Genomic DNA, 25,523 nt, shown 5'->3' with positions numbered 1-25,523 from the left:
AAAATATACGATGGATTTCTTTTTCAACTTTTGTATTAACTCAAAATAATACCTTTTTGTTGTATAAATGTAGTCACAACATTATCACGAAAATAGTCTCAAATGTTGTTTTCGAGATAAAAGAGTAATCGGATTACGTTGAAATTTTTACAGTAGACAGATATTGATGTTGTTAGTTGATTTATTGAAAAAAGTGAAAATTTCAAAATTTTGAGTTAATACCCTCTTGTTGATCAAGCGCGATATCGAAATGTTTATGGAAAATGGATGAACAATTTATAAAGTTTGTTTAAAAATACGTGTATAAATTTTTGGAAATTCAATTGTAAGGGGATAAAAATGGGTAAAATCGGCATCTAACAAAGCTAGCACTAAAAGTCGAACTTAATTTATTTTTTTGGAAAAAATAAGTGGACAGGTGTGTGGTGTGGTACTTTTAGATTTTTGTGCTTTTAAGGGGATAAAACGGGCAAGACCAAGTTTTAGTACTTTTTTGTACCCCATATCCAAGAAATTAATTTTAAATGGAATTGTAATCCTTCTAAATAAATTCAAATGGAGCACACGCTGGGTATTCACTCGTTTGAAAGATAAAAATCTAAGCTTTCAAACAATATAAGCAATTTTAAAATCAGTTTCAAACAAAAATATTTGTGATGTTTGCAACGTTAAGAATTTAATTCAACAAAATAGAATTGCTACATTCTGTATTTCTTTTTTTAATAAGTTACAAACATTTAAAGATGATTGAAATATGTCAATATTTCTGATAGTTACGACGTTTTTTAAACGGACCAGCATTTCAGGAGATTAGTACATATGCGATATGAATAACTATAAATCGTTAAACTGGTATTCCTACAAAACAAATTCCGACAATATTATATTTATGGGTTTTATGATAACAAGGATGTCGAAGTGGATTGGTTTTTACAATGCTGGGATTCCGGAATACTTCGGATTCAGTGATTTTTCGGAATTATACAAACATATGTTGGACACATAAATCAAATAGTACTGTCAATCTATCAAAGTAATAAAAAAACAAATGTTTTCGACTTTACAAAAAGAAAGACAAAGACAAAAAATTTAATTTTTCGCATAAAAATGTTATGAAAAATTCGTGAGACTTAAGTTTACGTTTTAATTACACTGTCCAACAAATTGAGACTTTTTGATTGGAACAGAATAACCGGTTAAAAAATATTATCAATGAATAGTATTCCGTTCCAGAAATCTTCAGATTTATTTTTGTAAGATTGTTTGTAAGTATTTTTCAATCGGACGGCAGAGTAATAGTTTGGAGAAGGCCAAACACTGTCAAACATGGTGGAGGAGGTGTCATGTTGTAGGGTTGTATGGCTGCATCTGGTGTAGGAAACTTTTTCAAACCAAACATTTTTTTTTTAATTGGCAAAGTTTGGATAAGTCTGGATGCGACTAGGTCCACTCAAGTGAGCCAAGTTTTACTTTCTACTTTTTGTCGATTTTTTTTAAAATGTGAGACCCAGGGTGGCGTGCAATTTTGCTAATTAAGCGTAAAGTGGTTTATCTACATCTTTGGTATCTTTGGTGACCCCCACAGAAAATTTCCGGCAAAAATTTTCGTCGAATATTTGAATCCTTAAATGTCCTTTTTGAAAGGACTTTTTTCATTTTCTCGAAAAAAGGGCCAAATTGACCCCTAAGGAGAGGAGATAGAGGGTTAAGATCTTCCACAAAAATGATCCCCATAAAATTCTATAATATAACTCTGACCATAAGAATTCTCTCAGATATTAACTTACAACATTTTTTTCAGTCAGTATACTGTTCCCTTCGATCAAAAAATGAAAACTTTGACCCACTGTAAAAAAAATTCAGACCAGCTGGACTTTTAAGTTTATTCTACAAAAATGCTTTACTCAACATGACCTTTCAGAATTATAGGGTCGATATTAAAGGCTGTTGGACAGTGTTATTTAATGTTACTTTAAAAAATATTGTTTAAATAAAAACAAACCTCACCCACAAAATCATTTTTCAAAATGTCCAAATTTTAATTACAGTATCTAATCAGGTAATATATCATTAAAAACTATTAGCCATTTTTGGATAAATAAATGAAAATATTTAAAATCTGCAATCCAAATTTTGAAGCATATCACCCGCATTTTTAATTACGATGATAAACGAATGCCAAATTAGTAAATTCGACTATGCTAGAGCCATTTTCCTATTTATAAAATAAATATAAAAAATGAAATGCGCAAGGACATAACAACCAAAACATTCATAATTGTGTTTTTTTGGCACCAGACGTGTGCCTTCATAAAATTTTAGCTTTACGACTTTATTGAAGCAAAAAAATCATATTTGTAACCACAACACTTCAAATGTTATTATGTTTTTTGTCTATCCTGTACAATTTAAAAAGGAGATGTAAATCAATCATTCTTGTTTGATATTAATTCGTTACGAATTAGCTAAATTTTAAATTAATTATTTTACACCAATAAAGAATAGAATGACATCAATTCAAACGAATTAGGCAATTGAAATGAATTTGAAAAAAGGAATTACAATTCGTTTTCTTGAATTTGATTAATTGCAAATTTTTTTGATTTCATTCATTTGAATTGCAATTCATTGTTCCAATTCATTTGAATGAATTCAAAATAATTCTATTCAAAAGAATTGGAAATAAATTGCAATTCACTTCGACAAATTCATTTGACTTGACTCAAATTTCATTCAATTAATTTTTTTGTGTGAAAAGGATTTGCTAATTCAGTACATGAATAATTCGCGAATTATATAATTCAAAAATGAATGATTCATTTACAGATCTAATATGTACTTAGATTTTTCTCTAGTGCATCGGATTTTGAAAGTTTAAAACTTTCTGTAATCAGCTCTTAAAAGAAGAAAACACAAACAAAACTACACAGGAATCCAACTACATATATATTTCTGTACAACATCTAGTCAGACCATGGCATTTGTCTGTAGAACATACAACAACAAACATCAACCATTTTGCACTTCAACAATGGATGAGATACGAAAACACAAACACACAGATACACAGCTACACACACCGATACGATAAACTCATTTCGTAACAACCACCAATTCTCTAGTGTAAAACAGTCAAAGATGTTTGGGTTTGACTAAAAGTGTGTTCATACTATACAACACTTTAGTATTTTTGTTTGTCTTTTAGTTCTTTAGATTTTTTTTATTTTTTAACATGTACACAGCGCACAGCAGTTGTTGTTTGTTTATCTTGACATGCAATGCAGTTTCTGAATTTAAATTAACCCCATATTGTTGTACAGCAACAACAATAACAGAAACAGAAAAACAGCAGTAATGATAAAATGATTCTAAAACAAAAACCTCACAATTCTTGTTCGACTGTTTGGTGTGCGTGTGTTTTGTTATTGTTTGGCTGTCTGTCTGTTCTGTTTACTACATCGATTATTCCTGACACATGCCTCACAGTGCTGAATACGAAGTCGCATGGATGAAGAGGAAAAAGCAGAAGATGAAGTAGAATCTAAATAAGAAAATTTAAGCAGCTCAACTCGCATGGCCGTAATGTTGAGTATGAGTGTGTGTGTGTGCGATTGTTTTGTATCTATCAATGGCCGAATTTAAGCGAAAGAAGAAAAGAGATGGAAGGCAATTTTAAGAGTGAACAAGAGAATAAATAAACAAGCTAAAATATGCTAAAGGTGACAAAGGTAAAAAATACATACAAATTTATTTTAATAAATATATTGACAGATTCTTAAAGAATGTATTCATTGTTATGAAAAAAATTTAATTGAGCAGATTGTTCTAGAATCTAGATAAATACTAAACACGGCATATAATTATAAAATTTTTATTCGAAATCACATATTATTGATTCATTTGCTTATGTACAGTGGTGGCCACCAATTTAAGACAAATACTTGAATTTTTTTCATCAACTGAATTTTAAGTGCGATAGATCCAAAATAAAAGGACCTCTAAGGGTATGAAATTTATTACTAATGTTTCTAGTTTCTGAAAAATGTTTGGAAAAATCGGTAAAACATATATGGACAAAGATATGTGGAAATACGTTGACCCACCTCAGCGAACATCCGCTGTTTATAACATGATATGACCGAAACTAATGGAACTAAAAATACGAAATTTGGTCCGAATATTTTATAATAATAAAATTATAATGATATAAATGCGAGAAAATATGTTTATTTAAAAAAAAAATTTTGGTCAAGTTGTAGAAAAATTTTGTGTGTACATGGTGAATATGTATGAATTGCCACAGTCGAATAAAACACACTTGTGTGTTAAAACAGTCCTCATGCATACATATTTGTGGAAATGTTTGAAAAAATAATTGACAATTACATGGAATTTAGCAAACAATTTTTGTCTTAAATTCCTGGCCACCACTGTAAATACATAATATACCAATTAAAACGAATAACTTGTGGAGTATTCTGTACAAAATAGAGCTGAATCCCCATATGAAATTTAAAAAACTACAATGTTGGTAAAAAATCATAAAACAAATTTCAATAAAATTATAAAAATTGAAGACCCAGCTTATTGCAATAACTCAATAACATACTTTTCTATTTGAACTTAATCACTAAAATCTTAATTCGAAATAATAAATTTCAGCAAATCATTATATACAACCGTTCCCGACATAACAAATTATTTAGCTTAGTTATAAAGCTTTTATGTGAATAGAGTTCATTTTTTGTTGAATTATTTCATAACAGAATTCATTCAACACCAGAATGGTTAAATTTTTGATAATTCAAATCTAATCTAAATTGAATAAAAATATTTTTTTAATTCGGATTTGTTTTTGTTATGTGTTCAATCATTTACAAAATGAATTGAAAGACATTTACTTAAGTCTTTTTTTAATAGATTTGAATTAAAAAAAAAAGAATTTCTTAATTCAATACTTTTTTAAAGCTATTTTGAAATGTATTTGAATTTAAGAAAATTTTAATGATTGAATAAGGAATTATTTCTATAAAGAATGAATTCTCAAAGAAATGAATTCAATAGATTTGAATTTAACTAATTCATAATAAATTCATTAAGGGAATGATTATGAGACAAAATTTAATTTGATTTAGAAAATAGAATTAAAAATTAATTCTTTCGAACCTTTGCTACCACATATCGTATGCATTACTTAGAAGTAGTGGTATAATCAATTATTTATTATGTTTTAAATAACTGCGTACTTTCTTATTATTTGAATTAGCACATTCTGTGATACCTATCAATGTGTTATTTAAGTCATTATTTGTAACTAGTTTCAGTGCCATTAAAGTAATAACATCGCTTTGTTAAAATAAGATGTTAAAATTCTAATGTGGAAGTAGCGAAGCGCCAGAATTTAGCATTTTAACTCATTACTTGGCATTGAAAGTTTTTGCTAGTACGAAGAATTTAAAAAATTGAGAGATTTATGTCTTTGTTATGAATAAGATGATTAATTATTTTCTCAGTTTTAAATCCTACACAGGTGTAGTGAGTTACATTAACTTTTAATATTACAATACATCGTAAAATATTTTGATAGATAAAATTACTATTAAAGGTATTTATAGACGGCAATACTGAGTATTAACACTTTTAAAATTTAAAATATTATTGAAATCATTCGGTATTTCAAAAAATTGTTTCGAAAAAACATTTCTTGTTTACACTATAGTATTACAAATATTTTAATTCTTTGTTGATTGATATTTTTCTGCAAACTTTATTTTTATTTTCTTGACATTTTTGTTTGCCTTATTTGTATTTATAAATACATACCCGATACATACACAGTGCAACACATGATTTTGGGACTCAATTCTGACAATTGCACGTGAAAGTAGCCCCAAAAATAAGAACTTCTGCATCATTAGTTTTGTCAAGTTGGCTGCCGTATTAATTTAATGGCCATACGAATTTTTTTCCTCAAGGTGGATTTTTATCACTTTTTCTATATTTTAGCACGGTTATATCTCGTATACCGTACGGAATATCTCTTTTATGGCTGAAGCAAAGTTGTAGATATTGAATAGTAGAAAAAAAGTACGGAACATACCTACCCGAAAAAGATGCATCCAGTGCCTTAAAAATCGCCAAAATGCCCATTTTTTAAGCAATTTTTCATCTTTTTTGCTCAATAACTGGATTACAAATCCAATTATGGACTGATCACCATGAAATTAGGTCGTGTGATTTGTGTCTATATAAAAGTTATTTATCATGAATTTTGTATGTATACCATAATTTTTTACAGATTTATGCACTTTAAAGTGATTTTCGGAAGCGTGTCTTATATGTGAGCTATGACTAATTATGGACCGACCATAAACAAATTCGGTACATATAATTTGTTCGGCCCAAGAACGAAGACTGTTGAAATTGGCGGAAATCGGTTCATTATTTCACCTAGCTCCCATACAAATGACCTCCCGAAATTGGACTGTATCGGTCATAAATGTTTAATTTATATATGTATATACACAAATTTCGCTCCAAATAAGTTTTATATATACAAAATTCATGTCAAACAATTTTATTATGATCGGTCCATAATTATTCATAGCTCCCATATAAGACCCGCTTCCGAAAATCACTTTAAAGTGCATAAATCTGTAAAAAATTATGGTATACATACAAAATTCATGATAAATAACTTTTATGTAGACACAAATCACACGACCTAATTTCATGGTGATTAGTCCATAATTGGATTTGTAATCCAGTTATTGAGCAAAAAAGATGAAAAATTGGTAAAAAATTTTAAAAAAATTGGCATTTTTGCGATTTTTAAGGCACTGGATGCACCTTTTTCGCGTAGGTAAGTTCCGTACTTTTTTTCTACTATTCAATATCTACAACTTTGCTTCAGCCACAAAAGAGATATTCCGTACGGTATACGAGATATAACCGTGCTAAAATATAGAAAAAGTGATAAAAATCCACCTTGAGGAAAAAAATTCGTATGGCCATTAAATTAATACGGCAGCCAACTTGACAAAACTAATGATGCAGAAGTTCTTAATTTTGGGGCTACTTTCATGTGCAATTCTCAGAATTGAGTCCCAAAGCAATGAACTGAAAAATGTTGTACTGTGATATGAAAATAAAAAAATTTTGAATTGTTTTAAATAAATTTTGAATACCGACCGTAAATCAAAAAAATCATTCGTATTTTTTGAAAATCTAATACAAATTTAGTTTAGACTATGAAATTGTATTATGATGCTTGAGTTTTTGACAAATATTAATACTCAGTATTGCCGTCTATAAATATCTTAAGAAGAAAAAACATAAAATAAAAAACGCAAAAGGGAGTAAACACCAGTCATTTTTTTTAATTTTTTAAGATCATGAAAATCATTATAGTCCGACTTAGATCTTTTTTTCCAGAACCGAATCTATTATTCAGTCCAATCTCCAACAAACCGAAACTTTTAAATTTTAATCGACAACTGTCCGGGTGTATAAAAATCATAGAAATGCATGTCAAATGAAAGCCTTAATTTTGCTTGATACCCGTGAGCGTTATAATATACTTACTATCCTTAAAGATTTCACATTATATTACGAATTTAGGTTAGGTTAGGTGTTTTATATGTAATATAGTGGAAAATGACCTTTTAACAAATACATAATCAGGTATGTGATGAAAAACGATTTAGATTTAAAAAACGATTTCTAAACGGCAAAAGGTGTGATGTGTTTTTTTTTGAATCGTTTTGTCATTTTAGTTTCAAATTCGAATTTGTTTCAAAGAGAATTTATGGAAATTCAATTTTCGCATTAATTAAGGCAAACAAATAGAGTGTTGCTTATTTTGTTGTTTTTTGCTATAAAAATGTTACGGAATGAAACAAAAATTGAATATGAAATCAATCGAAAATCATCACAATTTTAGACTCCTACAATCAAACACGGCGATTTTATTTTTCATAGTCATAGGCGTCCTCAATATTATTGACTACCACTTCAACGAATTTCCCAGCTATTCCTAATTTCATGTGGAGCGATGTCAACAAAATATCATCTATATCCTTTATCAAAAGTTCATTATGTAATTTTAATTGTTTCTCGAGATCGAGAGTTCTTGCTTTCCAGTCATAACAGCATATTTTTGGATTTCTGATCCAGCTATTGAGCAAAAAAGGTGAAAAATGGGGAAACAAATTTTAAAAAATTTAAATTTTTGCGACTTTTAAGGCACTGGATGCACTTTTTTCGGGTTTTCGAGATATTCCGTACGGTATACCGAGATATAACCGTGTTAAAATATAGAAAAAGTGATAAAAAATCCTCCTTGAGCAAAAAAAAATTCGTATGGCCATTAAATTATTAATGCAGCTAACTTCACAAAACTAATGATGCAGAAGTTTCTATTTTTGGGGATACTTACACTAGCAATTGTCTGTATCCAAAGAGGGCAAAAATGTTGTACTGTGTTATTATAGTTTGCGGAATCGATATCGCCATTTCCATTTGTATGTTCAACTTTCAACTTTCCAGAGCTTAGGTTGCTAATTATATTCGGGAAAATTGAGCCAAAAATATCTGAGATATAAGGAAAAAAACACGACTATCTCGATTTTTAACTGTTTTTGATTTATATCTGAATTACTAAGTCATTATTATAGGCAATATGGATATCAAATGATTGGCATTTCAAAGACCTTTTCAACCTTTCGTATATGGTCTAATATACGTCGGAATGACAATGGGTCAAAATTGGAAAAATAATTTTTTAACCCGATTTTTTTTTCACCAAAAAAATATGTTTACTTAAAACGTTTGTACTTAATCTTAAAGTTTACTTTGGTAAAGAGTATATGAGATATTTGACACAGCCAAATGTAACTCTCTTACTTGTTAATTATTATAATTAAGAATAAATACACTCTGTCAAATAACTATAGCAATTTATAAATGATGCTAATTTTTACCGATCTAATGTTGTAGAGTTACTTTATATTTTAAAAACAATTATACCAAATTAATCTCTGACTTGTTGTCTGTCAATACAACAAGTCAGTTATACTAAATTTTATTTTTAATTAAAATTAATAATTTTTAGCTATTATTATCTAATAATATATATATACACGAAATTATAAATAAAATGAATAGTAGAACCAAAAGAAAATGATAGAACATGGTTGAACCAATTCATAAATTACATAATGTTTGAAATTTGTATAATGAATTCATTACTTAACAACTCTGCATTTCTAATAAATCGAAATAAATGCTCAGTGCCTTTTGTTTGCTTTATTTTTGATCCAAGTATCACATGTATTTTACTGCTAAAATCTTTCTCTTTGCATGTTCAATTTTGATCTATTTTTTTTTCATTAGTTTTTCAACAACAGACATATCTTAGTTTTTACGCCATTGTTCATCTTGAAGTGAAATGGACGTTGAAAATATAAATTAAAATTCTATTCATTTAAGACAATAAAAAAAGGCTTAAATACCCCAGGGAACTGAACAAGTAAATAAAATATATTTTTCATTTAAAGCAATTTCCTATAAATTACCGTGTATTTGACCCCCTTAGATGCTTTAAAAGTATTAAGAATCTTGTAAAGTGAATATTGGAGAGGGGTGAGTAGAAAAGTAGGGGGAGGTAGAGAGAGAGAGAGGTGTAAAGGTGAAGTCGGTTTTTATTAAAAGTCAGACATTTTTTAATTATTTCATTACAAGTTTTGTGTTATTATTGTTGCTGCTGCTGTTTTATAATCCACTGTTGAAGTATGTTTGTTTTATTGTTATATTTTGTGTAATTTAAAATGTTAATTAATTTGAAACTAATTGAGCAACATTTTTCATTCTTACTTTAAGTAATTAAGGCACAGTGTGTCTTGGTTTTGCTTTTCTACAACGTTCTGTGAGTATTTTGTCTATTTTATAGCGAGTGAATGACTGTGTGTGCGTTCTCTGTTCTATGTTTAATTCATTAGAGTTTGCTAAAAGGAAACCTTTAATTAAAATTGTAAATTTTCTTCGCAGTATTTTTGCCCATTAAAGTGGGTTGGCAGAGGGAAGGTTTCTTTTAAATTCATTCATTCATTCATTCATTCATTGTGAAATATTATGCAAATTATATGAATCAATTTTCTTAATTCATTTCATTTTATACATTCACTTGATGTTGGTGAATGGGGGAAATTAGAAAAGCTTTTGCATTTTTAAGTTCTAACTAAAAAATATATTGCTAATTTGCGTCAAAACATTTTTTTGTTTGTTAAGTTCTAAAAATCATTTCCCTAAGTAAACAAACTACATATTTCATGTTATCTCATTTATTTGTGATGAAATTAAACTTTAAATTGAAGATTTTACTTGATTAGAGAAAATTTTGAAACAATTATAAAACATATAAATCTGTACTATACATTTTTTTTAATTTGAAGGAGATTGACCAGGTCCCCTCCAAGATAAAAAAATTTAATGATCAGATTTGTGTCAAATCTGATAATTTAAACCTGTGCCACATCTTCACTGAAGTTTGCAAAATTAAAATAATAATTCGCATTTAGTTATAACGAGATTTAATTCTATACAGAATAATATTTCTAAAATGATTTTTATTTTATACTAACTTAATTTAACCGAGCAGATTAAGGAACACCTTAATCCCGTTGTAGGGAAACAGACCAGTATCATTGGCGGGAATCGAACTCGCAATCCCCAGACTGATAAAATAGCATACTACGAACTAGATGACCGAGACACCCATTTCTAAAAATATATGAAAGTGAAAACTTTTTTTTTTAAGTGTGTAACAGCACAGAAAAAATTATATTTCAATTTATCCCACATTGCACTGGTTTCAATTATTTCATAATTAATTCAAGTATTCATTTGCTCAAAAACAAAATTTCTTGATATTTTCTATTGAATTTTGAGTTTTGAATTTGATTATTTTGACAATTGAATATACAATTTTCGATATTGGTTGAATTTCAAATACAAAAATTATTGAATAGATAATTTTCGTAATTGAAACACAAACAATTACAAAAATGTGTTTTCAATTACGAAAATTATATATTCAATCATTTTTATATTTGAAATTCAACCAATAACGAAAATTGTATATTCAATTGTCAAAATAATCAAATTCAAAACTCAAAAAGTTATCCCATTTATGCCCGTAATTTCAACAAATAGATATCTACGGTGTAAATTACCCAGTAGATAAATTTGCCTAAAAGGAAACTTTACATTAATTTCAAATCAATATCTACGGGTAAAAATTACCAAATATTTTTACTCCGTAAGTAACTAAGTAAAATTAGACAATAAAAAATATCATACAGGTATGAGATGGAAAGCAATTTTCGATTTGAAAGATTGTGATGAATTTTGTTTGATTTTTTAAGTAGTGGGTTATTATTTATCTTCAAATAATTTAGTCATAAATTGTGATACAAATTGATAGAATAATATCAAATTGGGTTTTTAACAACACACAAAATGAAAGTAATATAATCGACATAACAATTTTCGGTTTCAAAACGATTCGTGTAAATTGAAAGTCTAATTAAATCTTATGGGGGTAAAAATAATATTGCTTTAGTTGAACATTTTCAAAATGATTATATTTTGTTTTTACATTTCTATTCGATTCAACTTGCACTCCTCAGATTTCTCAAAAAGTCACTATAATTAATTTAACCTGAGCGCATGCAGAAGCTGAGAAAATGTTCATTAGCTGATATTTTAAAATACATTTAATATAAACTTTAAAAATTTAAAATTATTAAATCCATATGTTTCTTTAACTTTAAAACTCACAACAGTATTTTGCAACACAAAATACTTAAATCGTTCACAATATTGAAAAGTTAATTTAATAGAAAACAGAGAAAACATGTTGTCAAATCACCTTTTTATACAGTTTAACAAATGTTGCCACCTCTCGCCCCACTCCCTCTCAATAACCTATGGTTGCTTCTACAAAATAAATAAATGAAATACATAAATACAAAAAAAAGCAAGCCAATTCAAATAAATAAAATAAAAAAACCCAAAATAAAAAAAAATCTTTTAAAATCGTAAAACACATGTTTCATTCAACAAAATGTAAAAGAAATCATACACATATAAATTTAATATTAGGGATATGTTTCGAACATACAAAGAAATCTATGTATGTACGATTTGGATATATAAAATCGTTGTACGTTAGAATGTTCTATGGCACGTTGTGTATGTAAGTATGTTCATTGTACATATGTAGAGTAAATTGTATTTGTGTGTTTTGAATATGAAATAGTTTCAATCTAAACTAAAAACCAAATTTCACCTTCCATTTTTTGCATTTTCCAAAATAAATACTCGTATGTTCATTTAATCCGCACCTTTATTTATTTTTCTTTATTTTTTTTTCTTATTTCTTAGACGGGAGGGGTGAGTGGAACATAATATGATTGGCAAACGTTGCAACCGTCAAATGGCAACAAACAACAACAACACCATGAAACATTCAAATGTTTCCAACAAAGCTACACAAATGAACAAATGTCATTTAGAAAAGCAAAGTTGCAAAAATAAATGTCAAAACATTTCCATATTTCATGCGATAACATTTGCAAACAAAAAAATGAAAAAAAAAAACTTTTCATAAGATATAAAACCATACATATAGAAATGAACATGCATATAAATACGAGTACATACGTGCATTAGGATGGCCCCTAAAATCGTTGTCGAAGTTTATATAGAATTTCTAAAATATGTTTTCTCAATATTTTTTTTATAGATTTTTTAAATTTGGCTATTATTTGTTTCAAAATAACAATATGCAATTTTGAAAACCGAACAAATCACATAAGTGATTTTCAAATCAAAAGAATTTGTATTCCAAACAAGAAATACAATATTTCAGTTATTTTTAAGAGAATTGGTTATTTTTAACAGAATATAATAGTCTCTGGAAAGCTGTGCAAAATATGCAATGCCCTATCCTTCAGAACGGAGAAATACTTCAGAAAAATCGAAGCATTTGCCAATCACTTGGATAATGTATTTACACCAAGCGATACAAATTCATCTATTAGAGATAACGTCATAAATAATGTATTGCCAGCCCCACTAAAATTCCGGTTCTCTACCGTGAAGGCGACAATCAAAGGTCTTAAGGCTGGAAAATCACCTGGTATAGATAAAATTACTACCACGATGTTAAGTAATCTGTCCAACTCAGCACTGAAAATCATTTTGTTCATATTTAACTCAATACTACGTATTAGATATTTCCCATCCTCATGGAAAATATCTGATATAGTTATGATACTAAAACCGGGAAAAGATGTCACTCAAGTGACATCATACCGTCCCATTAGCCTGTTGTCAATATTCTCAAAACTTATTGAAAAGTTGTTACTTGAGAGACTTGTAGTGCAGGTACATCGGATAACTACTCTTATTCGGAAAACCTTAGAGAGCAAGCAGTATGGCTCCGCATTATTTATTAACATATCTCAAGCCTTCGATAAAGTCTGGCACGATGAACTATACACAAAATTACTAGATTACTACCTGCGAACGTACATAAACTGCTTAAAAATTACATACAAAAAAGATATTTCCAAATCAGATCAAAGGATGTGATCTCGACACTTCGAAAAATATCCGCTGGTGTACCAGGGAAGTATTCTAGTACCGTTCCTATATATTTTATATACTGCTGATATGTCTACGAGCGCACTGCCTCACACCTCTACATTTGTGGACGATAGCGCTTTTTTAAGTAGACATGAAAACCCCTATGGGAAACAGCCTCCACATCTAACGTTGAAAAATTGCAAAGGAAACAGTCAGCACAATTAAGGACAATAACAGGTGCCCCATGGTACATTCGCAATAGTAATATCCATAGGGATCTCAATGTCCCCATAATACGCGAGGAGATCAAACTCTCCAGTCTAAAATACATTTCAAAACTAACGGATCATCCAAATCCCCTTGCCAGGGAGTTGCTGTCATTTGAGGGTCATAGAAAACTAAGGCGATTGGAAACACTGTATCTGGCCAGATAATCATTTAATGAGCACTCATGTTGGACATTGCAGCGGCAATAACAACTTTAGTTTAGGTTAAGATTTTCATACTTATTGTAAATTTCTCAAAAGAAATATTCAATAAAGAAAAGATTTAAAAAAAAATATGTTTAAGAGTCTGAACGAACCTTTCTGTATTCTGTCAAAATGTGGCGAAAACCAAAAGAAAAACAAAGACTTTGGAATTTTAAAATATAAACATGTATTGAATACAACTAATAGAACACAAACACATAACGAGGGTTTATATTCAAATAGTGCTATATGGAAAATCAACATTTTACAGGAGAGCGAAAAAACTGTTTTTTCGTTAACTATAAGAGTAATAACTAAAGTTTATTTTACAATGTTATTTAAAAACGACGTCTAAATCCTACATACATATGTTAAGTTTTTATTAATTCCTGATATTCGCGCTTATATGTCAGATAGCACTTTTTACAAGTTGAAGTTTTTTCGATTCTAACAGTGAAATAAGCAGATAGCACTATTTGAACAAAAATTAAAAAATGAGGTTTAATGTAAACTTTGAGGTTTTTATGTAATTAATAGGGCTCATACACAAATCATCAATGGTATGCCATCAAGTGATTGTGCAATTAAGCTGGACACACACACTAGAACCAGCATGCTGGTACAAAATAAATTTTTTACCAAAAATTGTGTGGAAAAGGTTGTAATGAATAACGATAAAATTTGTAATGCATTTATTATTGCTATTTTCCTAAAACGAAAAAGGACTAAAAAACGCGTTTGGATAAAGAAATTGCTAGAAAACAAAGGAATTCTAGGTTTTATTTAACTTTTATGATCTAATTTTACAACACTCGATTCAATCATACTGGTACAATAAAAAAATATCAAACTATTTTTGGTAAAGCACCAGCAGCTGGTACAATCACACTACAAGCTCAAACACGGCCAATCAGCTGGCACAATCACTTGATTGCACATTCATGATGGTGTAGTGTATTGGCCCTATAACACGAGTTTTTAATATTTGCTTAGTTGAATAGGACATAGTTTTACATACGTGAAGAACTTCGTAGTTGTAAGAAAGTTTATACATAAAGCTAATCAGCTTCCTAGAATTTTCCACAGAATTTCTTTTTGTAGGAAGCTGTGCTACGTGGGTCTTTAAAAAAATTAGCTTACTTATAGGCTATAGGGAATTCATTTTGTTGGTAGATCGGGCTTGCCCGACTATACCATTTTACTTGTCTATTAAAAAGTATTCTTAGTTTCTTTTTACAACAGTTTTTGTTATATTTTTTCGAATGAAATATTAAAATAAAATATAGAAAATCAAATAATGCAAATTTAAAATATTATTTTACACTTAAGTAGTGAAGATAGAAGGATGAAATTTTTGCATGTGGTATTCAATATATGGATCTTTAACTCACTATTTTTTTGAAAAAAAATTATTGGAAATCTAAAAGGATATTCAAGGATAAAAATCTGAAAGGACATTTTTAACATCTTTTGATCCTGACAGGATAAAATCAAAACAATACGAAATATTTTACAACCCTTCCTGATCATTTGACATCAAATTTGGCATAGTAGGATGATCAGAAGTATTTTAAAACACGTTTTCAAAAATTTACTCCTCTGAAAATTCCTTTTAAAAGGAAACAGGATCACGAAATGAAAAACTGAAAACGTAGTTTTTCTTCATTTAATTTATAGTTTTAGACGTATATCTTCCGGTTCGTGTCTAATATTGAGTGTCGTACGGTGTAATATATATTATATTTTATAAAAAACACTGTTAATATTTTATACACAAATATTTCATATGCATATAGCACATTTTTACTAACAAAATAAAACAAATTTTATAAAAAAAACATTGGAAATGTTTTTTTTTTTTTTAAATAATTTAAATGACAGATGACAAATTAGTCAGGGAATACGTTGCTATAAAAACCTCATTTTCGAGAAAATGTCGTATAGCACTATTGAAATAAACCCTCGATATTTGTTATTATAAAATGTCTAAGCATCGTGTAAAAACTGTTCCCTCAAAAAAAATCTTTCAGTTCAATATTAAAAAACAAGATAAATGGAGTGTACAATGTAAAATAGTTGTAGCAGAGTACCTAAAAATTGGCAAAAACAAAACTCTGAAATTAAAATAAATATTTTTTAGAAAATTAATAGTAAATTTGGAAAGTTTCGGTTTCGGCCTGACAGAAGTTTGAATAAATTTCTTCAATTTGCATAATCTCCATATATAATTGAAAACATTTCGTTACAATTAACTAAATATTAGTCAAGTTTGTACTTAATATTCGAATTATAGGCAAAAATATTCACTAATTTAATTAAAGCCACGACCACTCGGAAATATGCGTCGCTGATAAATAATTCAGAATGTATTTCTGACATAATCCAACAAAGGTAGTCGTAATTTTCAATACAAAATTCTCATTAATATGTTTATTTCACAATAGCGTTACCTGGTGCTTTGGAAAACCTATTACAAATACATTGTCAACGGATAGGCAGACATCGCTAAATTGGCGCCGCTATCTATACGGATAGGACAATATAAATATTGGACAATTTGACTAAAACTATTTTTCAATATATTTTCTTCTGACACGAACGCCATTTTGTAGTTGTATATCATTTTTCTCATTGCGCGCAATGAAAAAAAAATGAAATTGATTTAATGTTTCACATTTAAAAAAATCTTAAAAATAAAGCTTTTTCTTAAGATAAATTAAAACTATTCCATATTCATAGAACTATGTCGGAATTATCAATCGTACAAAACATACTATTCATAAGTTTAGTTCCTATTACACACAAAACACACGGTTTAAAAATAATGTTTTACCGATTTAAAAATTCTTATTTGGGTTTAATGTTATTTGTATGCAAGTGACTGTATTCAATACTTTTAAATTCCAAATATAATGAATATTCTAGTAGTGGGAATGTTAGTCATATTCTCATATCGTAATTCTGTTTTATTGGAGATCACTTCGTTTAGAGCTTTTTATTAGCAAATGTAGGGTTAAAGCAGCAACTTAAAAAAATTATAAGTTTGTAAATTTGAAATTGATTTTAAAATTGTTTGCTCTATTCAAAAGATAGAAGAGACTTGGATCTGTTACGGTTAATTTTAAATATACTAAATATTTTTTCTTCTTTAGTGAAAAAGCATACTGAAATTGCTTTCCAAAACACGTAAGTAAAAAAAAATTTTTGAAGTTGTAACTTTATGAATACCGTTGTTTCACTAAACGAAGTTATCGAGAAAAACTATATTTTTTTCCATACTCTATGGGCTTCAACAAAACGGAATAGCTACGTGAGACACCTACAAATTTTAACAAAATTGAAAAACATACTATTTATTTAAGAAATTTAAATCGATTGGGTTACATCGAATTTAATTTTAATATTGAAAAATGTTAAATATTTATTTGAAATTAAGATTATTATGAGAGGTATGCTTTATATTTATTTTAATTCCAAACTGAGCCCTCCTAATGTAAATACAACAACTTACATAGATACATATGTATAGAAATACCATGTTATTGTTGAATTTTCTACTAAATTATATGATACAGTCGTTTGAGACAACTAAATGTCTTTTATTTACAAAGTATTGTGTGGACTTTTTGTTAAATTTTTAAAATTAACATCAGACATTAATGTAACTTGAAACAATTGTGTTTCGAGGCTTCCGAAATGTATTTAGTTTGATTGGAATAAACGATTATATCATTGGAAAAGAAAAAAAAGCATATATTTTTTAAATTATCCAGCTAAATATCTGTTATCGAGAAAAACTGAATAATAAAATTTTATTTCCAAGGGCTAAACTCTTCAATAGGACATATTTAGCAATACATAACAGACATACATAGATGTAAACATTGAAAAGAAAAATCATAGCAAACCACTGTGCATCAGCTCATGTTTGGAGTTGGAGTGCTGGAGCAATTTTTTGTACATGTACGATGGATATGTTGTCATGCTTGTTTTCATATTCACACTCGTATGTACGGGTAGTACTTTGAAAGAAATAAATGAACCTTAAATGATGACACGTTCTCAATAATGAACGAATATATTTGCCCAAAACAACAGCTAACAAAAATATAACTTGATATACAATTCTATATACAAATCATTTATATACATATGTATATGTACATATCTTTACCTTAATATAGGAAGGCCCTAACTAACTTTTTCCTTACTTTATAGGACAAGAAAAAACTTAATAAAACTTAACTAAAGTTTTGTAGTTGCTGTTTTTTTTAACATTGATATTTATGAAGGTCTTCAATGGAGTGTCCAAAAAACCGGCAAATTTTAAAAATGGTTTTGATTATTGTATTTTAAAAAAACCGGTTAAACGGTTTCGGTTTTTGTCTTCAAAAAACCGGTTAACCAGTTTATATTAAATTTTTATTTAATATGCAAAATGTCTGCTTAAATTTATTTTTATTTGTGGGCGCTACAAATAACTAAAGACAAAGGGACATTCGATCTCTGTATATGAGTGTTCCGATAGCTCCTTCTATAAATACATAAATATTACTGCAAGAAGTAACAGTTCTAAAAACAAATCATTCAAAATTTTTAAATTAGGACTTGAACCAATAAAAATAAATGGTACGGAATAAAATATTTGTTATTTAGCTGGCGAAATATTAGAAGAATCGCAATTAATTATCAAAATTTTAACTTAGATTAAAGTGGAGTTGAATATGATGGAGAATGTAATTTTGAAACGGTCGTCGAAAGTGATATTGAGGATGACATTTATAATGATTACATTGAAATAGATGTAGGCCATGATCTTAAAATATATGTATATAAGTGATGTTATAAACCGCGTACGTAAGTGTTGCAAAATATTTAATAAATCGAATGCTAAACACAAATAGTGCAAACTAACGTTTTGCTGCAAGAAAAGCATGGAGTTCGTCCAATATATGATTTTCAACATCGTTGAATATTTTTGTCTAACATGGTAATAAACTTTTTGCGTATTTGTAAATGCGTCAATCATGCACAGCCTGACTTCAAATTAGCCACGTTCACTGACAATTAATTTACTAAAGAATTAGTTACTCAATTTAAAACCCGAATTAATGAACGACATAAAAAAGTTCTTAATACGTTTATAATGTATTTGAATTCAGGATCATGTCCAACTAGCTCAAATTTTTTAAAGCATAGTTCCAAAACGCAAACTAAAGGGTTTGCTAGTCAATTGTTTTGTAGATTGTTCGGGAGTTAATCTGATCAGAATATTTCTGTTGAAAACTTAATGATGGACTTTATTTTCGAATGTTTTTTAACATTATTAATACTTGAATTGTTAACTTTAACGTTATTTTTTGTTTTTCTTTAACAATAAAATATTAAAAAACCGACATAAAAACTTCAGTCTTTACTTTTTTAAAAAAATTTAAATTATTCGAATAATTCGATTAATTTTAAAAGTGTGATCGAATTATTCGAACTAGTTAAAAACGGTTGACCGGTTTTCGGTTTCGGATACTGTAGTCTTCAACCAATTTAATATTGTGATATTTTGTTTTATTTTATCAATGGTGTGTTAGGTCGAAGTATGAAAAAACTAAATTTTGGAAAGAAACGAGTTAGGGCCTTTCTATATTACGGTAACGATATGTATGTATTTCTGACTGGAGCTAGTATTGGTGGTGCACGTCATGTGTTTGCGTGTGAGAGTTTGGTAAACAACAATTTTACCTAAAAAACAAGTAAGAGTGTTATATTCGGCTATGCCGAATCTAGTGTATCCACCATCAATATGTGACAATAAAATATTTTTCTGATATAGGGGTTATATGTATTGGAACAGTATTCCGGGAGTTACATTTGTGAAATCATAAACCGATTTGCAATACCCAACAAACCTACTCAACAGCGAGTATGTGTGGAATATTTCAACTAATATTTCGAGCTCCTTTCGTTTGGACCCTATCGAGTTTGCAACAGACAGGCAGACGGACGAACATAACTGGATCGCTTTAAAATCTTATGAGGACCCAGAATATATATACTAATGTAGATCTGCGATAAATATTTTAATGTGTTACATACTGAACGACAAAATCAATATACTCAAATCTTTTGATGGTTGGTATAATAAATGTATCCAACCATCAGCCCATTTGTGTTATGGGAGTGAGGACAAGTTTGAAAGTTATAAGAAAAATTTTTGTTTTTTTTATATAAAAAATGGCAAAAAACCCTTGTTCACCTGATGAAATTGAGATTGCAACCACTCATAGTTTTCCAAATGAGTTGTGCTGGGTTGGTTTCTATAATTTCAACAAAACCCAACAGCAACCACACACATACCAGGATACATGTTCCAATTTTTTTTAATTTTTTGTTATTTTTTTTTTTCATTTCCTGTTATCATGTTTAAAACGTGACTTTGTTTAAAATGCATAATAACCAAAACTAAAAAAGAGTAAAACAACCAAAATGTTTTAAAAGTATTAGAAAAGAAAGAAAAAAAAATATTCTAATGAAAACTATGGAGCAGCACTTAAAAAACTAATTTTGTATTTCATGCTAAACCATGGCAAACTTTATTTCCACTTCTCTGCTCTACTAAACAAACTATAAATTTAATTTAAAACTAGAACTAAAATATAAATTTGGTATTTTATCCTTTTTTCTTTTAACATGCTTTTGTTGTCTTATGTTGTTCTTGGTTCTGGCATTAAATTAAATAAGAAAAGCCAAGCAGATATTTAATATACAAAATACCTGAGGCTTAATCTCATTTCCAATATTAGAAATCCCCCCCATTTTGTTACTACATGTTTGCAGTTTTAGTTACGATTTCTGGCAATGACAACAATGTTAATATTAACTTGTGGTTGTGTTAATATTGTAATATAATTTATTCTATTTAACTCTCTTTTCATACATATTCATTTATGCGAAAGATTCTGAAACACACGCATTTGCCATACACACACACACATTAAGTGTTAGAGGGAAGTTTGACTTGTATTTGAATTTCCTCCTTCATCATTTGCCATTTTCTAATTTCCTCATATGAAGCACATCCTTAATGAGTTGCTTGATTGTGGTGTGTTCTTTCATTTGTGCCCAAAATCCCTTTTTCGAAACATTTAATAATAAACACGCAAGGAAACGGAAGTAAATTATCTAGTTTGGTTTACACTTAAAGAAATCCAATTGCAATCCTATTTTTTTATTGAGGGTTAAATTATGTTAAAAATTTAGTTTTTCAAAATTGGTTTAGTAAATATTGCGGAATAAGTACTTAGATTAAATAGTTTTTTAAGCTTTATCAAGTAACGTAAAATATTGTACTTCTGCGATGTGAACATAGTTTGATATGTTTGTTGATACATAAATTTATATTCTGCCTAATTCCAAATTTGAAGATAATAGTTAATAGAATTTAGTTGTAAGGAACAATTGTATTATTTTCTCTTGACACAGAAAAAATTATATTTCAATTCGAACATTTATCCCATATTGAACTGGTTTCAATTATTTCATTTATTTATACTATACTTTTTCTTAAAGTGCTTTTACATAGAATATCCGGCAGTGGCAAACAAAATTGTTTGAAGCCGACCAGTAACATACAGTGGCAAAATGAAAAATTCCAAAATTCCAAACTTGCAATCATCTTCATAATAACTGTAAAACATCATAAAAATGTATTAAATATCAGAGTTGTGCATTGCGCGTTTACTAGTAGTAAAAATTAGATTTTTAACTATTTTATCTAGAAATAAGTGATAGTAAAATAAAAAAATTTAGTGATAGTGTTATCATGTTGCACTATCACTAAGTGGTAGTGAACCAATCTTTTATATTGATGGCATTCGATAACGAGCTAGTTTTTACTCGAAAGTTAAGAATTCGATAATAATAAGTCCCCTATTTACCTCAGAAATACTTAAACATAAATTGACTTGTGTCACCCTGATGTTTCAATCTTTGTGAAAAATATATCATTAATAAAACTAATTGAGAATATCATTCCACCATGCTCAGTGGGACAGAATCAAATTTTTTTGGAAATAATTGTTGCATTTCTAAACTGCTGGTCCTATCCGGATAACATTTGACGTGGGCGTAGACAAGGAGTATTCAAGTGTAAGTTATTAAAATGGACCAAAGTATGGCAAAATTTTAAAATTTCAATTTTAAAATGCCTATAACTCGGAAATTATAAGAGATAAATAGAACATATTTGAAATCGGAAGGGAAACAAAAAAATAGCACGGCTCCTATAGCGCCGCCCCTGGAGCATTTGTAGGCTTCCTTTTAATAACTTAAATTCGAACGGACAAGCATTTTATTTCTAAAAATTTTGATTTTGGCCCACTTATAGGAAATATTCAAAATATTTTAGTTAAAAATATTTTACAGGAATATTCCATAATATCTAAAGATGTACTTGGGGTCAAGATAAACACAATTTTTCGAAACGTTTAATGCCACTGAAATAAAATTTTACAAATTAGCATCATAACATAAAAAAGGATTAAAATATTAAATTAAATATTTGATGTAAAGTTTGACCCCAAATTGGGCAACATTTGTTTCGGGTAATTTTGGTAAAATTGTAAATTTCCGTAGTTTTCGATTCCATTTATTTTATTGACTGAATACTCTATTTTTCAATTCAAATCGAATACAAATTGGCATTAGAAAATATTTTTCAATTAATTTTGTAAATCATTGAAGAAAATAAAACAAAAGCAAATACAATGAAGAACAAATATTTTGAATCAATTTGAAATCAAATTACAAAAATGTAATCACTGGAAATTGTTTTATAGTTTTTTTATACCCTATACCACCATAATGAGGAGGTTATTTATGATGAGTTTGTGCTGATGTTTTTAACGCCCAAAAGTATTAGTCTAACACCCAAATTAAAATATACAGATTGACTCACTCACTTTCTGAGTCGATTAAAATATGTCCGACCGCTTTAATGAGAATATAATTCTTAAAAATGTTGGTATGCAAATAAAATTCAACAGAACTAAGTTACATGGCTTAATATGAAAAGGCTCGATTTCTCATTTAAAATTATTTTTTTTATTTTATTTTAATGATGTTATCTAATATAGGCCATTTTTTCATTGATATTTTTGAAAACAAATTAAGTTAGGGATTTTTTAAACTGAGTTGAAAATGAAACATATTATTATAATAATTCGGGTTTAAATAACAAAAGGAAATAAATCATGAAACTGAGAGAATTAAATCAGAAGTGAACTGTAAAAAATTATTTCTTATAAAACAAGTTATCAAAAATAGATGGCAATATACAGGTAAAAACTTTTCAAATCCTGTAGGTGGTCTTTTTTGAGATAGCTATTTACGCCTTATAAAGTGAATCAGGGAGGGTATCTTTAATCACCGACTTTGATCTATGTGGGAGAGATTCGTAACTGTCAGTTAAGTCTGTTTTGAAATATATTTATCCTGATGAGTCATTCGCCAAGGCTAGTAGCATATTTACAGTAAGAGCAGCAAATACATCTGCCTAAAATTTTAAATAGAGGTTTGAGTACATACACGAACTTTTATAGTAAGCATTATTTTTATCAGGACGAATCGAAGAGTATCGTTTGAGTGTGGCCACTTATTAAACATTTTTGTTCAATCGTTATTTGAGTTTCCATACTAAAAGCTAACAATGCATTAGCCCTTTCGCTACAAGTTTTAACTGGAGGTGTTAATAGATGTTTTAAGTATATCAAATGGTTGGTATTGATATCAATATTGACTGATATTAATATTAAGGTCCTACGTGTCCTGGTTTAGCCGTTATACCAAATTAATTTTTTAGTCCTGGAAGCTTATCCTGAACATTTTTTTATCTTTTTAATTTTTGTATTTCAAAGCATTCTAAATCATTTTTATTACAAAATTAGAGTTTTTACAAATTTTATTTGCAAAAAATCGAAGACACTTTTTTTAAAAAAAATTATGGATTCAAAAATTTATTTACACACATTTTCAAATTGCTATCAATCGAACACGAATAGCGATAATTCAATGAAATAAATTGTAAACATCTCTAAATACAATCCAAAAATAGACTGAAAAACAATATTTTAAAAATATTCATAAATGTCGAAGTTATGTGCAAAAATCTAAAATGTATCCATATGGATACAATATAGCGAAAAGTTAGAGAATATTACACTGCGTTTTTGGTAGAAACAACCATATGAGTAAACAATTACGTGGTGAAATTCTGGCGATCGAGTTTGGATCTTCCACAAGTGTTTAAAAACACACGTCGCAAAAACGGAAGGTACTACACGCAGATAAAAAATATAGTTGGGCATGGTTACTGTAACCATTTCAATATTGTTACAAGTTTTTTAACTATATTATAGTCACAGTAACCATTTTCATGATTATGGTAACCATAATATGGTTAACTTATGATTCACATGATTGTCTCAACCATATATATGGTTACAGTAAACATATATATGTTTGTGGCAACCATATTTATGATGAATAATTTTATCATAATATGTTGTTCTCAGATTATGATAAGCCTTAAGCCGAGAGCACCATAATATGATAAGTCCTTCATCATATAAATGGTTGCCACAAACATATATTTGTTTACTGTAACCATATATATGGTTGATACAATCATGTGAATCGTAAATTAACCATATTATGGTTACCACAATCATGTAAATAGTTACTGTGATTAATATATTGTTAAAAATCTTGTAACACTATTTAAATGGTTACATGCCCAATTATATTTTTTCTCTGCGTGTAACATCCATTTCTTTCCAATAACATAATTGTTCAACTCGTGTGTTAAAATATTGTATATAGTGAAATTATATAGATGTGGCCTAATTTTATAATATGCAGCACTAAGGAACAAATTTTTTCTAGGTTTAAATATGGAATAGTTCGATCCCTTTAATAATTGCGCAACAAATGGATAGGTCAATTTTATGTTTCCATTTGCTTTTTTTAATCACACTCAGCGACATAAAGCTGTTAAATTTCGTAATAGGTGGAAAAATCCGATTCAGAAACGAATTTTATACTTGGAAAATATAAACGGACAACTACAGCTGCGCTGAGAGATTTACCTTGTATTATTGAAAACGAGTTAGGGCTTTTTCTTTCAATAATTCTTTGAATTGACTTAGGGCTTTTTTTGAAATCGTTATAAATATGTTATTTGCAATTATATCCCCCTGAAATTTTGAGGCAAAGTGCATCTGACATTTGTCCACCGGAATAAAAAAAATTTAGTTACGCCATTTTTATATTAAGCCATCGCTATAGAAATAAAATAAACGACTTAATTTGATGATCGGTTCATAATTGGTCACAGCTCACAGCTCACAGCTC

General features: G+C 28.6%; 1 long non-coding RNA gene across 1 annotated transcript in view; it reads right to left on the bottom strand.

The window, feature by feature from the left end:
- LOC135961980 (uncharacterized) overlaps positions 1–25,523 on the bottom strand; it is a 335,365-nt gene that overhangs the window by 273,543 nt on the left and 36,299 nt on the right. The window lies entirely within an intron of this gene.

This window comes from Calliphora vicina, chromosome 1 (genome assembly GCF_958450345.1).
Source record: "Calliphora vicina chromosome 1, idCalVici1.1, whole genome shotgun sequence".
Classification (NCBI taxonomy): Eukaryota; Metazoa; Arthropoda; class Insecta; order Diptera; family Calliphoridae; genus Calliphora; species Calliphora vicina.
The sequence above is the reverse complement of the archived record's forward strand: the minus strand, read 5'-3'. Positions and strand labels throughout refer to the sequence as shown.